The sequence below is a fragment of the Eschrichtius robustus genome, chromosome 9 (assembly GCF_028021215.1).
Source record: "Eschrichtius robustus isolate mEscRob2 chromosome 9, mEscRob2.pri, whole genome shotgun sequence".
NCBI classification, from domain to species: Eukaryota; Metazoa; Chordata; class Mammalia; order Artiodactyla; family Eschrichtiidae; genus Eschrichtius; species Eschrichtius robustus.
Window position 1 is genome coordinate 14,696,313 of NC_090832.1, and position 26,319 is coordinate 14,722,631.

The 26,319-nt window shown below is 41.1% G+C and overlaps 1 protein-coding gene across 1 annotated transcript in view; it reads right to left on the bottom strand.

Moving 5' to 3' along the window:
* Nucleotides 1-26,319, bottom strand: part of ESR1 (estrogen receptor 1) — a 384,847-nt gene that overhangs the window by 217,473 nt on the left and 141,055 nt on the right. The gene's annotated exons all lie outside the window — the stretch shown is intronic.

Consider the following 26,319-nt stretch of genomic DNA (forward strand, 5'->3'; position numbering starts at 1 on the left):
ACAGAGGAACACAAATGATTACACCAACCTTGAAAATGTTCAGGGAGGAAGCGTATCTCAGAAAAGAAACTGAGAAGGAACAGTCAGAAAGTTCTGGGAGAACCAAGGAAATGGGGAAGCAAAAAAGTTTAAAGAAGTAGAAAGCTTTAAGAAGGGGAGTGTGACCAATCGTGTCAAAGGAGCAGAAAAGTCCAATAAAACCAGGACTGATAAAGCGAAGTTGGATTTGACACGGAGGACACTTAGCAAGGAGTTTCAGTAGAGAGTACAAGCCAATCCAGTGGGTGGAGAGTGGATGGAACGTAAGGAAATGAAAATGAGTGAAGGCCATTCCTCTGAGAACTTGGACGTGAATCGGAAGAGAAAGAGATAGGGTTGTCACTAAAGAATATAAAGACAAAAAGGCGTTTTGGAATGGAAGGGGCCTGAGAAGGCTTCATGGAGGCTGAAGGGAATAGGCCAGTAGGGAGGGAATGGTGGAAGGTACGGAGAAGGGAAAACAGAACAAAGGCAAGAAGGAAAGTAAAGCAGTTGGGATTAAATACACAGGTAGAAGGAACAGCCTCACTGAAGACACCTTGAAGAAGACAGGGAGCACAGAGGTAAGGAAAGGAGTAGATGAGACTAAGTTTGCATGTCTCATCTAACCACGTATAGGAGCAGAAATGACATTGACCCAGGATTTGCTAGGCATGTGCAACAGTATAAAGGTGGTATGAGAGAATTGGGGAGTATATAGCCAGAGTCCAGCACGGTGCCTGGTATGTAGTTGGCACTCAATAATACCTTGAAATGAATGGAGTGCTCCAGGGTATATAAGGGGGAAAAAAAAGAAGTAGAAAAATATTGGAAGGAAAGATGGAATGAAGCCTATGACATTTAAAAACAAAAACAAAATAAGATGAGAAAAAGTGAATTGAAGATAGAGCTGCCAGGGTCTCTCGGTTAAGGAAGCTCATGCTTCCTGCTTTCCACTCTCTGCCCAAATAACCAGACCACCCTGACTGTCACCGCTCCTCCCCTTCACAAGCCTGCCTTTCCTTTTAGCTCAAATTGTACAACCCTTCCTTGCCCTTCTCACTCATTAACGTCGCCCACAATTTTGTGGCAGTGGCTCTCAAACTACATTTGCCGTAATATTCACAAAACAAGGAGCTCCTTGGGTTGAGTGCGTCTGACTTTGCCAGTTTGTTCCATTCTAAATGACTTAGCTCTTAGGTTGGCAGCCATAAGCAGGAGATCTTTATTTTTTTAATATCCTTAGAGAGAGCTGCCTCACAGTTTTCAATTCTAGTTCATATTCTGTTACCCAACTCCTTCCATTTCATCACCATGCCGTCAACGCCCCCCCAAATAACCTCAAATCTTTCTACTGTTTGTTTACTAATGTCTCATGCACGATTCAAGTCAGCAGGTAGCCGCTGTGAAGATTTCACTAGAGAAGCTTAGCACCTGGGGAGGGAAGGGGTGGTGAGCAAGCGTGACATTGCCAGATTCGATGTCTTATAAACCTTATTAAGTATTAACCCTCGGGAACCAGCTCAGCACCCAACACATAGCAAGCATTCAATACATGTTTGTTGAATGAATGAATGAGTGAATAGTATGTGCATGGGCAAAAGTTCCAACGTGGCAAGTATCCTCCACCCATCCCTGCATAATAAAATACCGTATTTTTTTTTAATTGTGGCAAGATAAACATAATATAAAATCTATTACCTTAACTGTTTTTAAGTGTACAGTTCAGTGATAAGTATATTCACACTGTTGTACAACCAATCTCCAGAAATTTTCCATCTCACAAAAGTGAAACTCTTTACCCATTAAACAACAATTCCTCATTTCTTCTTCCCCTCAACCCCTGGCAAACACCATTCTACTTTCTGTCTCTATGCATTGGCATTCTGGATACTTCATATAAGTAGAATCATATAGTATTTGTCTTTTTGTGACTGGTTTATTTCACTTAGCATAATCCATGCATGAATTCCTCTCTTATCAGCCACTCCTAATCCCCACACACTGGAAATAACGTATCCCTGTTCTGAACTCGATAGCAGGTTTTTCTTTACTTCTCTTCTGCTACTTACTACATTATCACTCCTTCAATTGTACATTCTCGTCTTCATTGCTGTCCGCTAAGTTCCTTGTGTCTTATCTTTGGAACGCTGAGTGTTTATAGCACAGAGCCTCTTCCAGAATAGGAACTCAATAAATATTGATATCAAACGAATTAATCAATGACTGAGTCAATAATATAACAATTTTCAAAACAATATAAATAGGATATGCAAATACTGTTTTTAAGAATATGGGTAAAAGATGTAAGAGCAAAAGCCCATTTTCCCCAGATCTAGCAGAGTTGCATGCTGTCGGCAAAATGCCTTTCGTCCACACTTTACCTTTGAGATGGCCCTGGAATACTGAAAGTCTACTGTAGACATAGGGCATAAAATCAGAAAGCTTCTGAGAAGAAGAGCGGGGAAATTACACAGGCCACATTTCCTCTCCATAAAGCAACTTTTTTATCCAAATGGGAAGTTCACATATATAACATTGTCAGTAATCATTTTGGCTCAGCTCTGCTCGATGAAGACTCCCAGACCAGGGTTGCATAAAAACGAATATAATCCAGATCAAGCGAAAAGGCAAGTGAGATCATCTCATGGGTTGCAAAGCCCTGCGGCACCTTGAAATGCGATGCTCAAGGCTCTCTTGGGAGTCAAGCCAAGCTCATTTGGCACAGCTGCATCCAGATAGAGATCCGTGTCCTCAGGATGCAGACTCACTTGGCCCCATTATCTGCAGTGGAAAGGATCAGAGAGGGAGGTGCCCATGTCTGGACTCAGACCAACACACAAGGGTGGCTCAGGCACCAACCCAAGGTTAGACCAGTCCCCAGGGATAAGCCTACTTACAGGTCCCGGACTCACCTCTTCCAGCTGTCCTCTGCCTGGCCTTGCCCGACTGCAGCTGTCATAGACACGGAACCTTTAGCCTCACACCTCTCTAGTAGGAAGTGCTTACATTACATTTAGGGCAATCTTTCTTCCTCTCCCTCTGCCTCAGAGGCCCTTTGGCTTCTCCTTATTTCCACAGGACCAACATTAACTACTCTCATTAACTACCTTTCATGTTCTAAATGTCTTCAGGTTCTGCCTTCCTAATAAGAGGCTTTGGATAAAAGCCTTTTTATCCATTTGGATAAAAATGCCCTCTCCCTTTATCCTACGTGAAGATTTAACTAACTCTTTTGTCAAATTGCTAAAACGTCTCCCTTTTTGTAAAACTTGTCTCCTTTTCTCACTAAATTGTCACCAAATTTAGTGAGTTTCTCATCCTGGACACTTCCTCATAAGACATAGATAAGAAGTTGACTAGTCTATTAGGCTACGTATTAAGAGATTAGATGTTCTTTAGCCCTACAGATACCTTTAGAGATTCTCTGAAACGAAGTAGGGCAGAAGCTTGAGTGAGACATGGAGGGATGTTCTGCGTCAGTAACTTAACACATTGCAACTTTGAGGCACACAAGTGACTAAGGAATGGAGTAAAGTAATGGCAGGAAAAAGAATGGCAGAAGCTGGAGAGCATCAAATAACAAAAGACACCACCACTGCACCTATGGAAACTAGAAACTCAACTGATTATATTTAGTTCCATTTTCATTACATCAGTTTGACAACTAAATATTTCCAAATGGATGCCCCACTGATATTACATACTCAATATGATTAAGAGAGATGTCAGAAGGCATTCATATTGAGGTCAGAGAGTGGACTCTCTTGGACCAAGTAAAAACAGAGCCCATTAAAAAGTATTTGCCAGGAAGATTTTCATTAATCAAAGGAAAAGTTTGAAGTTCAATGTAACCAAATACTCTTGTTTTTCCAACCACAAATCATGGTACCAGCCATCCAAAAGCATGATTCCCCTGATTAACCAAGCATTTAAAATTTTTTTTAGAGCCTTGGTTTCTAAAGGAAATATTTTTTGCAAAGTTAAAAGAATCAACAAATATCCACTCCCTAGAAATGTGGAGGTAATTAAGTGCTAGTGGAACAACTTCATGAGGTTCCCTCACCAATCAAATCCCCGAAGTTGTGAGCAGCCAAAGTTCCCTGAACTTTATTTTCATGGCATTTACCATAATTTCCAGTCCCATGTTTGAGGCATTATTGACAAATATATGTTCCCTGTGGTAAACAGTACATTCCATGAAGGCAGGGACCATGTCTCATTTGCTCCCAATTTTAACTGACACACAGTAGGCCGTTAATAAATATTTGCTAAATGTACCTCCTACATCTAAGCCATCATCAAATTCAGTCCATCATTTCTTCAAAACTCAATGCCTATCCTTCTTTGCATCCCTGGTTTTCATCATTCTCGCATAAGAGACCAATACTCCATGTCTGAATTACTAGAATTAAAGTCCTGTCTCCCATCATTCCTCAAATTCATCCTGCCAACCACTGCCAAAAGAATCATCATAAAAGACAACATTCATCTCTCAATAACTTCTCATTGCCTATACCCGGGGATCATTACCTCTTTGGTGGGTCATGGACTTGTTTGACGATACAATGAAAATGCTGAAACTGTCTAGAAAACACATAAACAAACTTTCAAACTTCTGCCTATAATTTTAGGGGAGTCATAAACCAGGAAAACTCAAGTTAAAAAATCATCAACAAATAAAATTAAGCCCAAGTGCTTGAATTCCCTGCTCCAATCAGAACTGGTCTCTCTGTAGCTCCCTGAGCAAAATTTTATCAAATCCACCTCTGAGAAATTGCTCACACTATGCTCCCCACTTAGTCACCACCTCCCATCACCTACACATCTCAGCTGTCAGATAAAACCATGCTTCGTTTTCCATATTCCATAAGGCTTATCCTACATATTCCAACTCACACTGGTTCAGCTTTAAATTCTTACAGCAGGTAAAGTCTTCACCACTTCTCTGGACAGCCAGTCACATCTCACTGGCCACTACTCCACCTCTATTTCCTCTGCAGGATTTTCTTCCCCCACCAGGCTCCTAAATGTCAATGTTCCTTGAGGTTCTGCCCCCAGCCCTCGGCTGTCTCAGCTGACAGCTCTTTGTGGGAATCTCAGCCATGTGTGTGACCACAAGAAACTGCCATCCCATACTCCTCTCCTGGACAGCAGACCTAGATGCTAATTACCCACTCTGCAGCTCCTCTTGAATGACCCTAAGAAACCTCAACCTTAATGCGCACAAAACTAAACTCAGGATCTTTCCCTAAAAGCCTGTTCTTCGTCCTGCATTCGCACTTTTGGCCCTATGGCCCCTTGATCCACCTGAGGCATTCAAGCATGCTGCTCCCCCTGCCTGGAACACCCTTCCTCACCCACTGAATAACTCCTATTTATCCTCCTAGTTCAAAGTTTAAACTTAACTTCCTCCAGGGAGCTTTGCTGACCTCCATGAGCTAGGTTAGATGTACCCTGAACTCCCCCTATTGTAGTAGAGGCCTTTACTCCCTATGATATTGTAATTTATTATAAGAAATATATATTTGGTCTTCATCCCCATTCCTTGCACAGAGTTCCTAAAACCCTTGGAATTTCCTAAGTGATGAAAGCAACAAAGGTATCTCTTGTTATGTTAACAAAGTGACTTTTGGACCCCATCTCAGGAGGAGGGTTGGTTGCCAGGGGAACCAGCCAAGCATTGAGGGTTGGAACTTTCAGTTCCACCTCCTGATTTGGGGGGATAGGGGAGGGGATGGAGGCTGAATCAATCACCAATGGCCAGTGATTTAATCAATCATGCCTAGGTAATGAAGTCTCCGTAAAAACCCAAAAGGAAGGGGCTGGAGAGCTTCTGGGTGGGTGAACACACAGAGGTATGGAGAGAGGGGTACACCTGGAGAGGGCATGGAAGCTCTGCACCCCCTCCCCATACCTTGCTCTATGCATCTCTTCCATCTGGCTGTGATCTAGTAAGTCAAATGTTTATAATAAACCAGTAATCTAGTAAGCAAAATGTTTCCCTGAGTTCTGCGAGCCATTCTAGCAAATTAATCAAACCCAAGCAGAGGCTCATGGGAAACTTGGATGTAAAGCCAGTTGGTCAGAAGCACAGATGACGACTGGGCCTTGCGATCAGCATCTAAAGTGAAGGGCAGTCTCATGAGACTAAGCCCTTAACCTATGGGATCTGATACCACCTCCAGGGAGCAAGTGTCAGAATTGAGTTCATCGCTTGGTGGTGTGTTAAAACACATACACACATACAGAATGCAGTCAGAATCATACTTCCCTATTCAAAACCCTCATGGCTTCCCACCACACCAAGAATAAAATTCAAAGGCCCAGCGCCATCTGTTCCCTGGCTGTCACTCTCGCCTGGACCCCTCACACTGCTTCCCTCACTCACCAAGTTCCAAGCGCTGAAGTCGCTGCTGCGCCACAAAGGCCAAGTGCGTCCAGGTCTCAGCGCTCTTCTCTTGACTTGTTTCCTCCCTCCACTCAGGGTTTCTCACCTTCTCAGGGAGCCTTTCCTGACCTCTCTAAAGTAGCCTCCCAATTACTGTTCACCCTTTTACATTGGTTTGGTTTTTCTTCATAGCGCTTAATGGCTACCCAACATCAAACCAAATGTTAACGTTTATTTACTGTGTCTTCCCCAAATGTAAGCTTCCTTTCCCCAAAACCTGGAAGAGAGCCTAGCAGAGAAATAATTGTTGAATGAACAAGTACATAAATAAATGATTGAAGCCGTGGACCCACATTTGGTTGTGCTCTGTTTAATGATCTATCCTTCCCCATACACTATAACCACCACCATGGCAGGGACGGTGGCTACCTTACTCACCATGGTCTCCCAGCTCATGCTCAGCACAATCTGACACACAGGTAAGTGATTAAGAAACATCTGCCATCTGAATGAAGGTACAGACATGGTGCGTCTTCTTGAAAGTCTTCCCAACTTGCCTGTAACTCCCACATCACAACCCTGTCCCCCACACCACAGCAAGAGCGAGGCAAAATGGACATGAAATCCTTTACGTCTCCTCAACGTCTATCATAAGGCTTCTTAATCTTCTTTTTCTGGGTGGACCCCGGGAAAATACCCTTATTTACAGAAACACAGATTTTGCTTATAATCTTTGGGTGTTCATGGGCCCCCTGAAGTCCATGAATGGTCTCCTTAGAAGACTTCAGACTAAGAGCACCCATCCCAGGTCTATGGGAGAAATGCAGGCTCTTTAGTATTGACCATGACGACTTGGCCACTGTCCAGTCTCCAGCTCCATCCCTCCCTGTGAGGGTTAATTTTAAGTGTCTCACTTCCCCAACCTGGCTAGCACATGTCTGGGCCTTTGTCCACACTGCTTCCTATCTTGGCCAAAAAGCAAAAATCTCCTGAGTGAAAATGGCCCCTTCTCAGGTAGCAACCACTGAATTTCTCAATAGAATCAACATGCGCTCCTAGAGTATCACATACATAACCATTCCAAAATCCTCCTCATCATCATATGTGTTCACTGTGAGTCTCCAGGAAAGAGATCCTATTAGCGGCAGCTTTGCTTCCCAGTTTCCAGCACAATAATGACAACTAGTAAGCGTCCGACAGTTGACTGTGGAATGAGTAAGATTATATGCTCCATATTGTATGTCTTGCCTGCCCAACCAGGCTGTAAGCTTTTCGACAGTATGGAAACTCTATTCTAAGTATTTTCTATCACCCCCAAAGCACCTGGTATGGTACTTTGCACACAGAAAGTACCCAATAAATACTTACTGGATAAATTAATCAGTAAAGAATTAAGAACAACTTTGCAAGAGACACAGCTGAATCTGTTGCAATACCAGAACGCTGTATCAAGATAACAAGAAGCCAGTTATTGATGCCTGTGTGTGTACCAACATACAAATCAATCGGAACATGGTTTCTTGTGTACCTCCTTCTGCTTTAAATATCAACAGGGATGGGCATAAGCTAGAGGTGGTTCGTGCCTTTGGCCAGAACTTACCTATGGGTATTTCTACTCTATGCAAATTTGTATTTGGATTTTAATATGACCTTTATTTTTTTTCCAAGGCAGTATAGAAATGTTCTTAAAAAGAATAAAGTTGACATAAAATGGTAGAATCTAGAGAGGAAAAATTCTGAATCTCATTTTCAGAAAAGCTAGAGTTAAATAAGTCCTGGTCCACATTTGGGAAGCCCAGTAAAACAGGTGGTAGTTATGTTCTGGGGTAGGCAAGTTAAAAATTATTTTCTGGATAACAAATATAGGTCCTTTCAACTTGGTTGGAAATTAAAGACTCTAGCTCATTTATAATGCTTACCTGAAAACTTACTCTATCTCTTGTCTCATATTACCCACTTAATGAGTATAATTTTTATTTGCATTTGTTGTATCTTCTGGTTAATGAACAGAGGCAGATAATGTTCTTCCCTAAAAGGTACAAAAGAAAACTTCTTCCAAAAAATGACTGGTGATAAATGCAGTTCACTTCGATTCCATGAAATTATCTAGGGAGAGAGTTATAGTTGCTATTTCAGCTTCTGCCCAAAGTTCAGACCACACCCTGGACTTCTGGAAAACCCAGCATGACCCTTGGTCTAGCAAGATAAAAGGAGCTGGAGGAGTAGGCAAGAAAATTTTCGCACAAAATTGATAGTTGTGGCGGGCATTATTTTAAGTGCTTTACATGGAATTAAATCATTTAACCCTCAAAACTACCCCAAGCAGTACTATTATAACTGGTTGTTTTAAACATGAGGTAACCACGGTTCAGAGAGATTAGCTAACTCACCCAAGTCATCCAATCAGGAAAGGATGGCGTGAAGGACCCAGGCAGTCTGATCCCAGAGCCCAGGCTCCCCAAAGAGAAGAGAATCCTTGGGAACTCCATCCCAACTCATCACAAGGCAAGGGCAGAGTATGTCACAACTGGGAACAAAATCATTACCTCAGATCTCATTCCTAAACTCATAAAAAGTAATCCTGTTAGAAATTGTCCATAATTATTTATTACAAAGCCAATAATACTTTTTTAAGGGAAAATGCTAATTCAATTTCTAGTGCAAAGGTTAAGAAATCTGTTATGTTCCATGAAAACAGAGTTAATGGAGCTGACAGTCATACAGAAGAATGCGTTGATGAAAGTTTGAATATCTCCGAAAAATACGATTTCAGAAAATGCCTATTTTAACTCATCAACAAATAGAAAATAATATGTCATTAGTGCTTATATACAAGAGTCCTGAAATTCTTTATGCACAAAGAACATTAGCATTTGCCAGTCAAAACGTAAGTCTCTGTGAAATGTCAAGAGGTTTTCCCACTCACTTAAAAAAACATCTTCACCCCCAAATACAAGCAAGTGTTGATTTTCCACACTAATGGGAAACAAGAACAACCTGGCATAAAATTCCCTAAAAAACCCATTTAGCCAATATCTTTTTATCTTTTATCAGTTACAAAAGTGTAACCAAGCAACCTGATTGGAGTTTCACCACCTCTCCTTTCTCTACTCCCACCAACCAGTTGCAAGTGTTAATGAACGGTGAGGACAAGAAGCCCAAAGTAAGATGCAAGACATGGGGCATATGGGTGACACAAAGGAGCTAAGTCAGGAAAGAGCTGTGGTTTGACACCACACCTTCTTAAAACAAGTCTGACTTGCAGTCTAATTTCCACAGAAAATAGGACACTGTATCAGGAGAATAATCATCTACTCACATGAAGAAATATTAAGAAATTCATTCACTCATTCAACAGCACTGGGAAAGTATCTACTTATTACCAGCCAGGGAGCATCCTAGGACAAAGGACATATGCAAAAGGAGGAAGAACAATAAGGAGAGGAGGGACAGAAGGAAGAGAAGAAGGATAGCTTCTGTCCTAGGAAAGCAGACAACTCAAGGAGGAAGACTTGGGCCTTTGGGAAAAGGCACTCCAGGTACGGAACCCCAAAATACCAAACACAATCCTGCTCTAACACTGGCCTCTGGTCTGCTTTTGAGTGTGATCCATAAATCATCTCATAAATCGTAAATTGATGATCCCATCCAAGACACAGGGACAATATATCATCACATAAAAAGACCACACAAACATGTCTAGAATTGCAAATGGAAATTTTTACTTAAAAAAATTCTTTGGGAATCTGTATGTCATCTGTATGTCATTAGGGATCACATCACTGCAAACGTAATAAACTTCAATGAGGGAGGCAGGGTATTGTGGTGGAAAAATTCTACACTGAGTCAGAACTCCTGGGTTCTAGATAAAAAGCTGCCAATAACAGCTGCATGAATGAAGCAAGTCACCAATCTCTTTGGGCCTCAGGTTCTTCTCTACCAAATGAGAAGTCTCAACTATGTTTTCTAAATTGCTTTCCAGCCTTTACGCTGGGTGACCATGATTCTGACCCATGCCTCTGACCAACAAGAACATCTATAACCAGCTAGAATTTCTTCAGTGGGTCTCGCCAGTGCACAGCCCATTTTTCCAAACTCTTTCCCAAGAGTAATAAAATGTGTAAAAGATGAGTTGGTAAGAGGCCCTAGCACTGCATTTAAGCCTGCTCAGCGCTTAGTCCCATGACCAATCAAAGCGGACAAACACCCATTCCATCAGAAGGAGCTGTCAGTGATGGCCATTGTGTTTCTAACTGCCAAAGTGGCTTGCCCACAGATATGTCACTTCTCACTAATATGAGGCATGAGAAAACAGGAAGAAAAAAAAAAATAGAGGGAAGACAGACAAGAAATAAACAAAGAAACGGGGAGGGGGACGTACATCTGTATATTTGACATATTCTTAGTTCACTGAGCTCTATTAACAATGATTGAGGTGGGAAGCTGGGTAGAAGAAAATATAGTTGAGATATCAAAGACAAAGGAGACATAATTCATCTACTGAGGCTCTGCTCAGTCAGCACGCATGGCTGGAGAGGGTTCCGAAGCAAATGAACATTTCCAGAATAGAAGACAATTTGGATATGGTTTAAAATGAACGGAGGTTCTTTTGCACAAAACCTTCCTCGATAGTAAGGCCAAATTCTTCACCATAATCAGTGACCAGAAATGTTGACACCTCCGGGTAGGTATCAAGAGCTCTCTTAGATGCAGAAGTTAGAGCTAACCTGCAGAGTTAGCCTGCTTTGATTTTCCAATCCACTCTACAGGAAGCAAGCTCCAAGAGCAACCTATTCTTTTGCTGCTAATGCAACAAAGAAAAAAACATCTTGCTTACTTCTGAGAAGACACAGTAGATTGCTCTGTGGTGTAGCAATGACAATTGCAGATTATGTCATCCAGAGACACTAGGAGCACGTGGGACACCTATAGAGTTGCACACTATGTGGATCTCATGGCGAGATGAGATTGGGTTGGTGTGTGTGAGACACCCTACCAGGGGCAGCGATTCTGGAACTTGCAGGGAGGTTTGGAGTTTCGACGTGCTACTGTTACCTCTTTGACTTAGGGTAACATATGCAAAGTGTTCTCTGCAATAGCTCGACCTTTCTCCAGACTCATCTCCTGCTGCTCCTTTACCCACCTTCCAGGTACCGTGTACTCCAGCAGCCAACTCTGTGCACTTCCTAACCTGCCATGCCTTCACTCTTCTCATGCCTTCACTCTTCTTCTCATGGCTTCGCTCTTCTCATGGCTTCGCTCTTCTCATGCCTTCACTCTTCTCATGCCTTCACTCTTCTTCTCATGCCTTCACTCTTCTCATGCCTTCGCTCTTCTCATGCCTTCGCTCTTCTCATGCCTCCGCTCATGTTGTTTTCTGCCAAGAATAACCTTGCCCAGCCCCTGTGATCCAGGAGAAATCCTAATCACATCCTGACTCACTTCTTCCCTCTGCTCTCTCTATACCTTGTAGCCACATTCTCTCTGCCTCCCTGATTGCAATAATGGTTCCACAGGTTCCATGCCCACTAGACTGTGGAAGCCTTGTGAACAACATCTAATAATATATAGGAGGCAGCCAATTAATCTTTTGATTTCATTTAAATTAATTCAATTTAATAATTCAGCTGAATTACGTGGAGATAGCTGCCTGATAGCTCTTGAAATAATTAAAAATACCTCGAGGGATTAGTAAATCCATCCTAATATATGTCCAATTGCCGGCCCAAATTTCTTCTAGAGAAGAATAGATAATAGAGCAAAAGAAATTTCAAGTTTGGGTAAGTCACTCCCTGTTTACCAGGATTTTCTCAACCACCATCTAAGGGACTTTAGAATAACTCACTTAACACGTGAGTAACTCTGTGCCACTTTTCCACATTTGAAAATAGCAATACCAATAATTTCTCTAGCTGGGGAATTGACGGCAATGGATAATATTTACAAAAAGAAACTAAAAATCCTGAAGGCAGATGCTGATGTTAATCTTTAAAACCTATTTTGAAATACATACGTAGTCGTGTTCCAATAAATGTATGACACTGAAAAGAATTTTAATTACTGTCTAATCCTTGACTCCTCTCACATGCTACATCAAAACTGTCAGGAAATCCCAACAGCTTGACCTTCAAAGTATAAATCAATGCAAGTTCTTGATACTTATAGAAATATCGTTAACCTTTAAATATGCTAATCATAGTATAGTTGTGTTTTTTAAAAAATAGTCCCCATCCTTCAGAAATGCATACAGAAATATGTACAAATAAAATATAATTGCCAAAGCTGGGTGATGAATACATGAAGGGTCGTTATGCTATTGCACGTCTGTCAAGGTTTGAAAACTTTCACAATAAAAACTCAGAGCAGGTCATTCCGCTCTTCAAAACCCTCTGTTGGATCTCCCACTCATTCAGAGCAAAAGCCAGCAACCCGACAATGACCTGCAAAGGCCCTGTTCACTCTGACGCCTACACTCCTCTCCGTCCTCACCTCCAACTTGGTGCTCCACTCTGTCATCCCAGCCTCCCTGTCTCATACACACAGGGCACACTCCTGTCCCAGGGCCTTTTCACTGCTGTGACCTCGGCCTGAAATACTCTTCACTGAGATATTCTCATGCCCTTCCCTATTTCACATCTTTGTTTAAGTGGCGCCTTCCTAATGGAACCTTTCTTGATTGGTCTGATTTGCATACTGGTCTGTCCCCAGTGTCTAGCATACTGCCCGGCATAGAGTAGATGGCCAGTAAATATCAGTTGTGGAATGAATGAATGAATGAAAGGGCAAACTGGGTCAGCCATCCAGTGAACCTAGGTGGGGGTCCTACAACATCAACAGGGTGAAGTAAGAGCATGTCAGACAGGCTGCACTGGTGACTCTAAACCAGACTGGCAAACAGTGATTTCAAATACTCCTTGGACCAACGGTCCAGTGTGGTACCCAGGAAGTCAGCAAAGTTAACGCAGCAAAGTCTTCTAGAGCCTGAGTCTCAAGCAGCCAGGAGATCAATCCTCCAGATCCCTGAGCCAGCCCTGCACCCGACCAAGCAGTTGGCCACCCACACCGACTACCTGATCACATGATGGCCACCCCTGGGCATGCAGCCACCCAACACCCTCCAGAACATCCTGACACTCTTGAAGACCAAACCCGAGGAATACAGACAGGTCACCAAAGGCCTGTGCTGTAGCCTCACCGCCATGATGGCCGCCACACGGAGTTCAGACTACTGACACCCCCAGACGCCTGGCTGAGAAGAAGGTCAGGGCTGGGCTTCTGAGGTCATAGCGGCTCTCCAGAATGGATCTGTTCTAAAAATCTGCCCAGGATTAGACAGAATTTGTTTTTAAAAGACTTGATTCATTTGTATCCTGGAAAAACAGTTGTAAATTAGAGGAATGTTATTTATTAGAGAAGAATTTTCAGGTGATTTTTAAAGTGATCTGATCTTGAAAACTGAATTAACAAATACTGTGAAATGAAGGAAAAAAGAAAACAGCTGCTCTGCTACTCTTTGGAAACATCAGTGTCTCAGGCCTCCCAGCACAGGCTGGCATGTTCTAGCCTTTGCATTTGCAGACTTGCCTCTCATTTCTGGACAGCAGCCTCTTGAGATTCCTCCGGTTTCTAGACAGTACCCTCTGATGGCTCTGTCTAGACAGTGCAGTCAGAAGCAATCTGAAATCTCTGGGGAAAAGGGCTCAGATTCCCAGTCACTACTTCACTTGCTCAGTCTTCTTACAAGACTTGGCCTTGGTCACAGGGAAGTCAATATTATACATTGTTATTACCCTTATAAGTGGTATTTATGACTTGTTCTATTTAGTGCTGAAATACTCTTATATAAAATACTGATTCTTCTGCTGTAGTTCTGCAAGGTATAAGCATGCTATGAAGCAGAAAACAATCAAACCAACCAAACTTCCATTTACTACCCTCCCATCCCCAGTGCTCTGTTCAAACCTGGCTCACATCCATTTGGGGCAAAATCACTCAGCTGTTAGCCAGTGGTCTCAGTTGCCACCAGCTCAAGCAACAAGTTTCCCAAGCAGCTGAGAAACGAGTTCTAACTCTTCCTCCCACCAACCCTCCCCCCAACCCCAGCTATGCCTTGGCATGTGACTCTGGGAGTTCTTCAATGTCCTTGAGTTAGGACTGAGTAAAAGGAAATGTTTCCAAAGACTTGGGAATTCTCACTCACACTTTGTTCCCCATGGTTTCACCAAAAAGACTTCAGAGAATTTCCCTCTAGAAAATTACACACGTACAGTTATCTGACCTATACTCAGAAGACTGTTGGAGCAATTACTTATCCCACTGACTCCCAGGCAGCTCCTTTTTTCACCCCTTAGCCTTGACTTCTTTACAAACCCCCTAGTATCCATGTATTGGAGGTCCCCCATGCCACACGCCATCCCTGAAAGCCCATTTGCAGCCACGCATTGAGGCCCCTCACGTAGCACGCCGTCTCCCAAGCCACCATAGCCAAGGTCAAGTTCTCCTGTATGGAGTCAGCCACCCCAACGTGCTAAAAACTGAAGAAATGGATGAGGGGGAGTGCAGATCTGTTCAATGCTCTATCTACATAGGAGCTGTACATTTTCTTCTAAATCTTTCACGCTCTAGAAAGCATTTCAGAGAATCATTTTTCTAAACTATTTTCTGAAATCAATCAGGATGCTGCAAAAATAAGAGAATTCCCCCCCAAACAACCAAGAAAAGTTCACTCAGTATATTACTCACTCACAAAATTATCTAACTAGGAGTTCTGATGACAGGTGTCTTTTTACTAGGTCCTTACTCTTTGATTTTCTCCTCACGTAGAATTATAATAATGTAATATTACGTTGTAATATTTTCCCTTGTACTTTGTCTATCTTTTCAGGTAACAGAATGAAGAGCTATGTCATTCTGTATTTACTCTAAACCTATGTCCTTAATTATAATCAATAACGATGACAAAAGTTTAAGTGTACAGATTCCACGTTGGTGTGCCTCCTTTCCTGGTAGGAAAAGGCACGTGGACACCTGTGTTCCAGCTGGAAGAGAGAACCATAAAACATAACCTTCAGCCTTCAAAAATGAAGCTCAGTTAACAGTCAGGCAACATGGTTGGGGCTACCGGATTTACCCAATAAAAATGCAAGATACCCAGTTAAGTTGAAGTTCAGATCAACAACAAAGAACCTTTTAGTATAATATCATGTGGGACATAGTTATACTAAAAGAGTTTTTTGTTATTTATCTGAAATTCAAATTTACCTGAGCATCCTATATTTTACTGGGCAATCCTAAATATGATGCTTTTAAGAGAAGGCAACAGAGATGCATGAGCCTGGCAGAAATGACAGAGTTGAGTCCAGGACAGTGGGAAAGGTTACACCACCGGCTTAACCATGCTTTTCTTGTCAAGAGACAGAAGTCTGCTTTGGACAAAATTAGGCATTAACTATTGGGCCAATGGGATATCACATCAAATTAATGTTCACTCATTTACTAAAATTATATAGGAGTTTAAAATACTAATGTACCTTCCGACTCACATGGCTTAGATCACCAAAGAGAAGCTCACTCAATGCTAAGTACGATCTAGCACCACACCATGAGGCACGTGGCCTTGAATTAATTGATCATTCTCACTTTCCATCCGCCAGCTGCTGCTCTCCTTCCTGTAGATCCAATTAGAAAGTTTTAGCCTATACCTTGAGAATACTGAAATGATCATATTCCAAGGAGAAATATTGACTTAGAAAAAGTCACCATTGACCTAATCATCCTTTCTGTATATATCAATAGCATCCCTGGGCTACAAGGAACCACCAGAATGCAGAATGCAGGACAAAAGCTCTCAAAATATCACCACGGAAGTTTTGTCTTCAACTTCTTAGTGAAAGTCATTTTGCTGAGAAGCTACCGATACCATTTTCACAACCAGAAGAAAATACGTTTTGGTCTACAATTTTTCACAAAAGAGAAAAGAAATGGGAAGGGCAACCTCAAGAAATCTATAGTAACTTCTGCCACTTCAAACTGTTGTTCCTCCCCACATATAAAAATCATCCTTTCTATGAAAAAAAAAATCATCAAATGTTAATAAAAGTGTATTTAATCCCTCCATGCTCTCTTTACAGTATTACTAACTGTAAGAATATTAACACATTCTTTTCATATATTTTACTTGACAATTCTAACAGTTCTTTAACTCATTAAAAAAATGAAAGTCAAAAAAAATAGTATAGTTTTGTTTCATTATAAATCCTAGCCTATAAATATAAATTTCTACAGAATAAGTGGTTTCAAATCATCTTGGTTTAGTACAGTTATAACCCATCAGCCATGCCCTTCTTTAACACATTTATCAGGAACATTAATTATACCTGGGACATACGGTTCCATCAATTGCCATTCTTATTAAACTTACATTTCATTTCCTGGAACAGTATTAAACTACAAGGGGAAAAATTTAATAGTAAACAGTATATAGCCAACACTGGGTTTAGTGATTAGCCCAAAAGAAGACACATGATTTTCAACATGGGACCTTGTTATAAAAAAATGCTATTGTAACAAGGTGGCTGGATCAAGCACAGACTGAATTATTTTTTAAATTTGCCAATACTAAGGTGAAATATCTATTATGAAATAATGCAAGTTCCATGTTCACGTTGGTAATTATGGAATAAAAATAGCATCCAACTGCTTTAGAAATCTAAAAGGAATCAGTATAAGTCTCTAGAGAAATCCAGTAAGGTAATTCCTAACCTTTAAGCCCAGGAGGAAAAAAAAGAAAAACAAGAAAGGAAATCTTCAAACACAAAGTAACAAGATAGAGTCGTCCCTTGGTATCCGAAGGGGATTGATTTCAGGACACCCCCCACCCCCCACTCCCGCCTAGAGTCCTAAAATCCATGGACGCTCAAGTCCCTTATATGAAATGGCATAGTATTTGCATATAACCTATGCACATCCTCCCACATACATTAAATCATCTCTAGATTATTTGTAATACCTAATACAACGTAAACAGTTGTGAATACGATGCAAATGCTAGTAAATAGTTGCCTTGCACAGCAAATTCAAGTTATGTTTTTGGGAACTTTCTGGAAATTTTCCCCCCAATATTTTCCGTGGGCGGTTGATTGACTCCTCGGAGTCAGAACCCTTGGATACAGAGGGCTGACTGTATAGTTATTAGAACTGAGAGGAAATGATCTAAATGTTAAGTATAGGAAATAAGTCTCCCCGATTCTTAAAACTGAAGTGTCAAACCAAGGTTAAAAATTCTCACGGGGCCAAACAACAGTTGAACTCATGGCCTGTCTAGACAGGCATGGCTGGTGCTTTCACTTTAGCCATCACTGTAGTTTTGTAGTGATCAGCATCAGGAGTTCCTTCATTCCACGTTGCTTGAGCTTCTACTCTACATGCTAGAACTACAGCAAGTAGGGCACAGCCCCGACATCCTCAGTGAACAGAGGCTGGTCACACCTCCATCTGTTAAGTAGGAAGTGGTGGGCTGGAGACTGACATAGGTTCTACCTCTGGCTCTGCCCGCACCAGCTGGGGAACTTTGGGGAAGTCACTTCCCCTCTCAAGACTTCAATTGCTTCAATTAGAAAATAAAGAGGTGGGAATCCATCAGGCCTAAGGTCCCGCCTAGATTTAAAATACTCTGATTTTATGATTTTATTTGTGTAAAGAGAGGTTTGGACCAAATGAATACTATAATTCTGTCCAGATTTTAAATTCTTGGGTGGGTTTCACATGCAGAGAAATGCATAAGTTTGCTATCGGGAAGTCTTTGTAGGATCTTATTTAATGGCTCCTCCTGATATCAGAAGGGAAAATGTTCCCCTACTAAATGGAAAAATGTTTAAACATGATTTTAGCAAGCATCATAAAAATAGTCATTTCCCATAAAACTAAAAGAAGCAGTCTTGGGATGTAGTCTAAGATTAAAGTATTGTCACAACTAAATATAAAGATATTACAAGGAATTAAACCAACTGCCAAGTAAATCAATCAGTAACAGAAGACATCCTGTCAATTTTTGTGCATGATATAGTAGGTTAAAACTTGAGCTTCAGAGTTCACCTTCTAGATTTAGATTCCCTATTTCTCCATTACTGGCTGTGTGAGCTTGGGCAAGTCACTTGCCCTCTCTTAGTTTCTTTGCCCATAAAATGGGAATAATAACAGTATCAGCCTCTTATGGTTGGTGTAAGGATTCAACAAGATCATCCATTTAAGGCTTTCAGCAAGGTGCCTACTGCACTATGGTCAAAAAATACTAGTCACTGCTATTATTAAAGTTATTTCTCCTATTTGTAACAATTTACTCTTTTTGGTTAATTCAACAATTTGGCTCTATAAATTATTAGGCATTCATTCTGTCCAAGGAACTGGGCTGGAACTCTAGGGATGACCAGGAAATCAGACTCAGCATCTCTTCACAGCCTCACCCACCCTTCTTTGACTGCCTAAATCCTACCTCCATCAAACCTTTCTGGATCTGTTCCTCAGTAGATGGGAGCCCTCTGTCTGGTTAAGTGCCCCTCCTCAGTGCCTCTAGTGGGTCCCTCCTCTATCACCATTCTTATTCCACTGGTTTTCAATTGTCTATACACTTGTCAGCTCCCTCACTTAACTATGAGAAACTTAATGACAGATAAGGTGTCCAATCTCTGTAGCTACCACAGAAGTCAGTATATGATTGACATTTGATAAAGCTTACTGAGTGAATATACACATTAATTAATAAACTGTATACAATTACTCTAAATTATCTATAAAATTAATGAAACAATCATTTCATTAATAATGAGTTAATATATGAATGAACATTACTGTTATTAATAATTGGTAACAATTAAATAGATGGGGGAGACAAATCTATTCACAACCATAATGAAAGGCATTCTATGGTGATTTCCATAATAGAGGTACCCAAAAAGGTGCTCTATGTGCACAATGAACACTGAAAGAATGCCAGGTGGATAACCCATCTGGTGGAGGTGGCATTTGAACTGAACTTTGACTTTTGGGTAGACTCAGCCTAACAGAGGTGGGACAAGAAGAAAGAAAGGTATATTATGTGAGAGCTGGAGATGACTGAAGAATGGAAGTGGGAATGTGCCCGTTTAAATTTGCTTTTGAACAAGAGTGACAGGAGATGATGAGTTGGAATCAAATTACAAGGGCTTTGAACATGGCACTATAGAACATGCATCTGTTCTGTGATGGTGAAAAGCCACTGAAGGCTTTGAAACAGAGGAAGGACCCAATCAAATGTCTACTTTGGGTAGTAAGCTCAGGTAAACTGGAAAATTAGAGTTTGAAAGCTCAAAATCAGTAAGGAACTATTACAGCAATAATAGACAATTGGCTGTGTGCAGAGAAAGGAGAGAAGGACACGAAAGGCATTTGAGGAGGAGCTTCTTTCTATGTTTTTGAGACCTGCAAGAAGATGCCTGGTACCGCATCTCTGTGAACTACAGTTGTTCAACATAGAAACGCTAAAACTTGTGAATGTGCCTACCAGCCACTTAACACCTTTGCTAGCCATTTTCTAACGTTAAACACAGACTCCTTAGACGAGGGTTGGGCTCGTTATGGAAAAGCAACTTTGGTTTCATCAATCACAACTGCTGAGCATCAGACACAAAACACAAAGAACCAGACAGCCCTGGGCCCGTGGGTTGATAGCGCCTCATGGTGTAGGGCCTAGAACACCGTGTGGACATCAGAGGAGCCCCTGCTCATTTCAATCAAACAATTGTACTGATATTTAGAGGCTGTATCAACAATGCTAGAGTCTGGTGTGTGGCAACGATCGGAAGAACTAAAGAGAAGAGAACCCTGTTGGGGGGGAAGGTTCAAGGATTTCAATGACCTCCAATTATCTAAACCTTTACCCAAAACCCAAATCATGCCCGCGAATTGGCACAGGTGTGTACAGTTGACTCTTGAACGAACACGGGGATTATGGGCACCAACCCTCAGCCCAATCAAAAATCCGAGTATATACACCTGAAATGACCATAATGCTGTAAATCAACTGTACTTTAATTAAAAATATTCCTGGTATATCTTATAGCCCACCTCCATATCCGTGGTTCCTCCTGTATACCCAGTTCTGCGTCTGTGGATTCAGCCAACAGCATATCGTGTAGCACTATAGTACTTCTGTTGAAACCGATCCGCCTGTGCGTGGATCCAAGCAGCTCAAACCTGTGTTGCTCAAGGGTCAACTGTATTTGCATTCATGTTTTCGGTCGTTTCCTAATTTCATCTTCATATCCTGTGGCAAAAGTCTGCAACCTCATACTCTTCCATTTGCCTTCTTTGTATCTAGTCAATATCCAACGCAACCGCCTACTTTATACGTTATTTTGGAAAGATGAGGAGTAGAAATTAACGCTACTGACATTTTTCTCCTCAGCTCTCCTTCCTCCCTCTGCTTCTGAAACCCAAGAGGCTCAGTGAAATGGAGACTTGGAAATCAGGCAGCCCTGGGTCTGAATAGTCTTCCTGGGGGTCAGAACACAGCAAAACCCTGGGGCCACCGTGACAGACAGGCATAGGAAGCTTAAATGTGATAACACTTACAGAAGTGCTGGGAGACTGCGAAACAGTGGACTGCCCAGGAGAAAAGCCCGTGGAGTTTTTTTGTTTTGTTTTGTTCTCTTAATTGCTTATTCACGCTTCACCCCCAGGGCAGTTATCCAAACTGCCGAGATATGGCCCAGGTCTCAGTAGTTTTTTAATCATCTGGGTGACTCTGAAATCATCCTTGATTCTAACGTGCAGCCAGGTTGAAAATCCACTTTTATAGATGCTCTATAAATGCTGGCTTCCATCCCTCTTCCCTCTCTGTTTCCTTCTTTCCGAATCACAGAGAAATTCCCTCCTTGCCCTTGTACGTCATGGCTTCTCCGTAGACTGCTTCCGTCAATTTCACTACTTCCCTCTCCAGAGTTGCTTCAGTCCAGAATACTTAATGCCTTTCCCTCTTTTTTATTGATTTATTTATTTTTTTATTTATTTGGAGTTTATTACAGTTGCTTTGTTTTGTTTTGCTCGCACAGTATCTGGCATACACTAAGCATTTCTAAAAATACTAGCTTCCTGCTTCCTTTAGGTTGGAAAAGTTTAACTTCTAATCACAATAGGGTATTAAAGTCGATCCCTTGAAGGCAAAATAAACAAATATAGGGAAGTTACAAACATTCCAGACTCTTAAAGAGCTCTCATATTCACCTTCTTCAGTGTAGAGTTGCCAATTCCCTTCTAAAGAAGTAATAAAAAATTGTGGCTGGCGACGTGCTGGGTGTGTTTTCAGCCCTTGACGTCTCTGAACTCGTTTAATCCTCCCAACAACCAAAAGACGTAGGTCCTATTTTGATTGGCATTTTACAATTGAGTAAACTGAGGCACCTTGAGCCAGAGATTACAACTGGGCAAGGGTCAAGAAACAAGCTGCTGGTCTCCCAAACCTGTGCTTTCATCACTTTATTATATACAATCAATTCTTATTACTTGCAAGTTAAGTTCTATGAAGTACACAGTAGAAGCCACAAACACTGAATTAGTGAATACTAAACCATCACTCCTGGGGGAAATACAGGGTTAGGTTCTTGAGAGCCTCTGGTTGTAACATTTTTATCAACCAAGCAATATACAGCCTTGTTTCGTGTGTGTGTGTGTGTGTGTGTGTGTGTGTGTGTGTGTGTGTGTGTGTTTCTCTCTAAAGACATCTTATTTAACATATGTTGTTGACTTGTTGACATTAAAATCATGGCCAACAGCACTATAACTCATGCTGAATGAGGTTTATCTGACATATATTTTCTCCATAAGGCACATCACAGCATTCTTGTACTTAGGAACACTAGACAGCACTTCAGCACTATGCTTTTTAAACAGCAAAATCACTAATGAAAAGGACAAAAATGCAAAAAACACACAAACAAAGTGGCACTAAATGGACCCCAAACAGGACACTTGTTTACAGTCGGAGAGCTAAAACAAGCAGGCAGAGCTCACCTTATTTGACCTCAGCTAGGAACGCGCATGTTGGATGACTCAAATTTTTCACTACTTTGTGCTCGGCCGTGCTACTGTGAATGACTGAGAAAGTGCGATGAGTACTGATTGGAAGCTTACAAAAATGTCAGTGAGTAGGCAAATTCATAAAAGTGCAGTCTGTGAATAATGGGAATCACTGAACTTGAAATGCCCAGTGGAGTCCTTTGCATTTTCATTCCTGAGAAAGGGGTATTCGCAAACTCCCCACATTCTTCCAATCCCATCTAAACATCTCTTCCTGACTGGCCATTCTCCCTGCAAGAGACCAGAGGGAATCAGGGTAACTGGTGCTTCCTGCCTACTATGCTTCTAGGGACTTGTTGTGCCATGCACTTTGCCAAGGGCTGAGAGAAATACAGTGACGTGAGATAGGCTTTCTACTTGGACCAGTGCTCAGGGATTCCTCCTATTAGAAATTCAAGAGGCTTCTGGAGGCCTCTCAAGTTTTGTCAGGTAACTAAAGAAAATACCTTCCCATTGTAACTAAATTATATCCTGTACTCAAATTAGAATGCATTCTCTCTCCTTCTGAAGTGCTTGAAATAATCCAGCAGAAATATGTCTTCCCCCCTACCCCCCCAAAAAAAAGCAGAAGTCAAAGTTAGCATAAAGCACCCTTAAAATCAATTATGTTTCTGACAATATTGTATAGTGAAAGTTTTACCAACAACAACAACAAAAACAAAACTAGGGACTTCCCTGGCGGTCCAGAAGACTTCGCCTTCCAATGCAGGGGCTGCAGGTTCAATCCCTGGTCGGGGAGCTAAGATCCCACATGCCTCGTGGCCAAAAAACCAAAACATATAACAGAAGCAATACTGTGTAACAAATTCAATAAAGATTGTTAAAATGGTCCACATCAAAAAAAAAATCTTCAAAAAAGAAAACACTTAAAATACCTTCATGAAGTAAGTAAAATGAATCATGGATGTACCTACGACTGTTCAAAGAGGAATGTTTTTGTTGACAAAGTGGGAAATTACAGTCGGTTTTAAATGCATGGTGTAAGTTCACGTGGACCTGGATTCCTGAAAAGTAGGCCACCGGGAGACCACAGCAAAGGCTACACTTTTTGTCACCTCCATACCAAATCGACATGCAGAAGCCTGTGGCCCTAGGATTTCACCCACTCATGCAGTAAGACTCCTGGTTGCTCCGTGCTAACACTGATATGTGAACTGCTAGGAATACAAACACACATTTTATTGATATCTATGCCTTTGATGAGCTACACACTTTGGAACAACGTAGCCAGATGAATGAATGAATGAATGAGCTACGAAAGCAATTTTACTAAGTGAAATTTTCTTCCTGAATTTTTGTTAAGCGTCTATCCTTAAAGACAAGAAAAAATCGTTTTTGAAACTTTTACTGTAGTTAATGTCACTTTTAATGTAGTGAATGGGTTATTAAGGCATATTCTTACACCACTGGCCTTCCCAGGCTAGGGAGGAACTCTGATGAGCCCTGTTCCAAATTTTATTAAAATAACAGACAACAGAGGTCAATAAAGAAATAAACCAGAAAAGATGGGAGGAAAACTGTGGGACTACACAGATGGAGTGACTAAAACAGAAAAGAAAAAAGAAAGCTGGATAGCCGAAAAGAAGCCAAGAAGAGTTTAAAAGGAAGAACAGTAGAAAATAAAGCAAAGAAACAAGAAAACAGGAGAACGGACTATCAAAACAAAGATCAGCGGAGGAAAGAGAAAGGATGCCAATGCAAAAATTACTATTTCTAACACTATTTAGTTGCAGGAAACTAAAAGAGAATTCTCTTTTACTTTCAGGGTCTTAAAAGAAATTCCAAGTCTTTATGTGAGAGAAGTGAATCGTGAATCAAGTTGCCAAGAAAACTGCCCAGGAAGTAGTGCCTGGCATGCACACATGAAGGCTGCTGGGTCCCTGCACTCGCCACTGTTTGGGAACAGGGGGAATGAGGGCGAGGGATGCAGGCTGGAAGTGGGACCACAACCACGGAGGGGGAGCCTTCGGGCCAGACAGCTCTGTAGCTTCCAAGCTGAAGGTGAGAATCTGAACATGAAACCTCAGAGGTCACTGGCCCATCTTGAAGGTGACAACTTTGGGGGAACCCTCAAAAAGAAGGATCCTAGCTGAGTTTATCAAGGGCTCACTGGGAAATATCCAGTCCTGAACGTTTCTTCATTAACTTTATTAACTTTCATTGATCTACTATAATTTTCCCAAGCCTAATTTACCGGAGCTTCAGAAAGCAGAAAATGACAAGACAAAGTCGCCTACTATCTCATGAAAGATGACACACTTGATTAAAGAAGATGTTATGGGAACAAACTAAGAACTCAATGTGTTCCTCTAAAAAGTTCAGGGGAGAAACAAAGAAAAAAAATCCAGGTGTGTTTGGATTTTTCTTTTTTAATTTCTGTATAGCAATGGGAGGTACTTAACAGATTTATGGTATTCATGTTATTGATAGTATTATTATTGAAAATTTTGACTATATATGTAAATTATAACTCCACAAAAATGAGCAAAGTACATTAAAATTTTTTCATTTCTGTTTGGATAGCTATCTCCAGGCTACATAATAGGCATCCAGAGATACTACCCCAGCTGCCTTCGACATCTCCTTGCTGCTAGCATCATAACTGTCATCACCGTTGCCCTCCTCCTCTTCCTTCTCTCTGCCGCCACCGCCACCATCATCGCAGATTCCCCCGTCACACCACCATAATACTTCCAAGAGTCAGCCCTACTCCTTCTTATTCAATTATCGCTTTGTTAAACCATATACAATTTTGTCATTTGGGAGCAAAACAGTTGCCTTTCTAGCCTTCATATTTTTAATAGGGTTTAAACATGTACATATAATTAAAAGTGTTGTTGATTAATGCAAAATGTTCCCCCATAATTCCTACTAATATTCTCTAAGGTGCAGAACTCAGCATTCATGGTTTCTTCTCTCATGAGCTCAAGAACATCATAAAGGTGCTTCCCTTCACCTCCAGCCCACTTAAGTCCTCAGATTTCAGAGGACGCTGTGAGGGTATGTTTTGGGGATGGAGCAGGGGACAGCTCAGACACACTGTTTTTTAAAATCATGTTATCTGTCAATTCATCAGCAGAGTTTAAAATACAAAATAAAACTGCTGAATGATTTTGATGGACTGCCTCCTTTCATGAAATCCTTTACACTTTCACTTTGGCTGGTTTGTGTTCAAGCAGCTGTATTCTGGGGATTTATATAGCATCTTTTTCTGGAGTATGAATTTGGGTTCTAAACAGTTGTGGCCACTCTGTTTTCCTTTCTTCGATAAGCAAACTGAGACTTGGAATTAAACCAAATGAGTAATTTGCCTCTATCAAGTCAATGTGTCCTAGAGAAGAAGGGAACACACTTAGCCCTCTCTACTGGGTTCTTCTAAAGTTACATTAAAAATAATACTGAAGTCACTGGGAGGAGTTAGATTTATTATTTTTGTGCTGAATATGCATTTTAGAAAAAATAGAATTAAAATTCATAAATTTCCTTACATAAAACTATTATCACATAATCGGGGTTTTGACTTTTTTAAAAAACGTATCTATAAGATAGATGTTCTTTATGATAACCCAGACTGCAAACAAATGTTGCAGATGGTAATAAAGATTTTATTTAAATTTGGCTTCCACAGAAAATGAGTTCATATTATCATCAATCTATACTTGTAGTGAAACTCCTGACCACTTAAATCAGTTCTTCCCTGTAGTTTTTTTTTTAGCTTACAAAAGCACCAGAACAAATATTAATATGTGAATAAAATAATAAAATAGCGATTGCTTGTATAGCTTATGCACTGCTTTCAC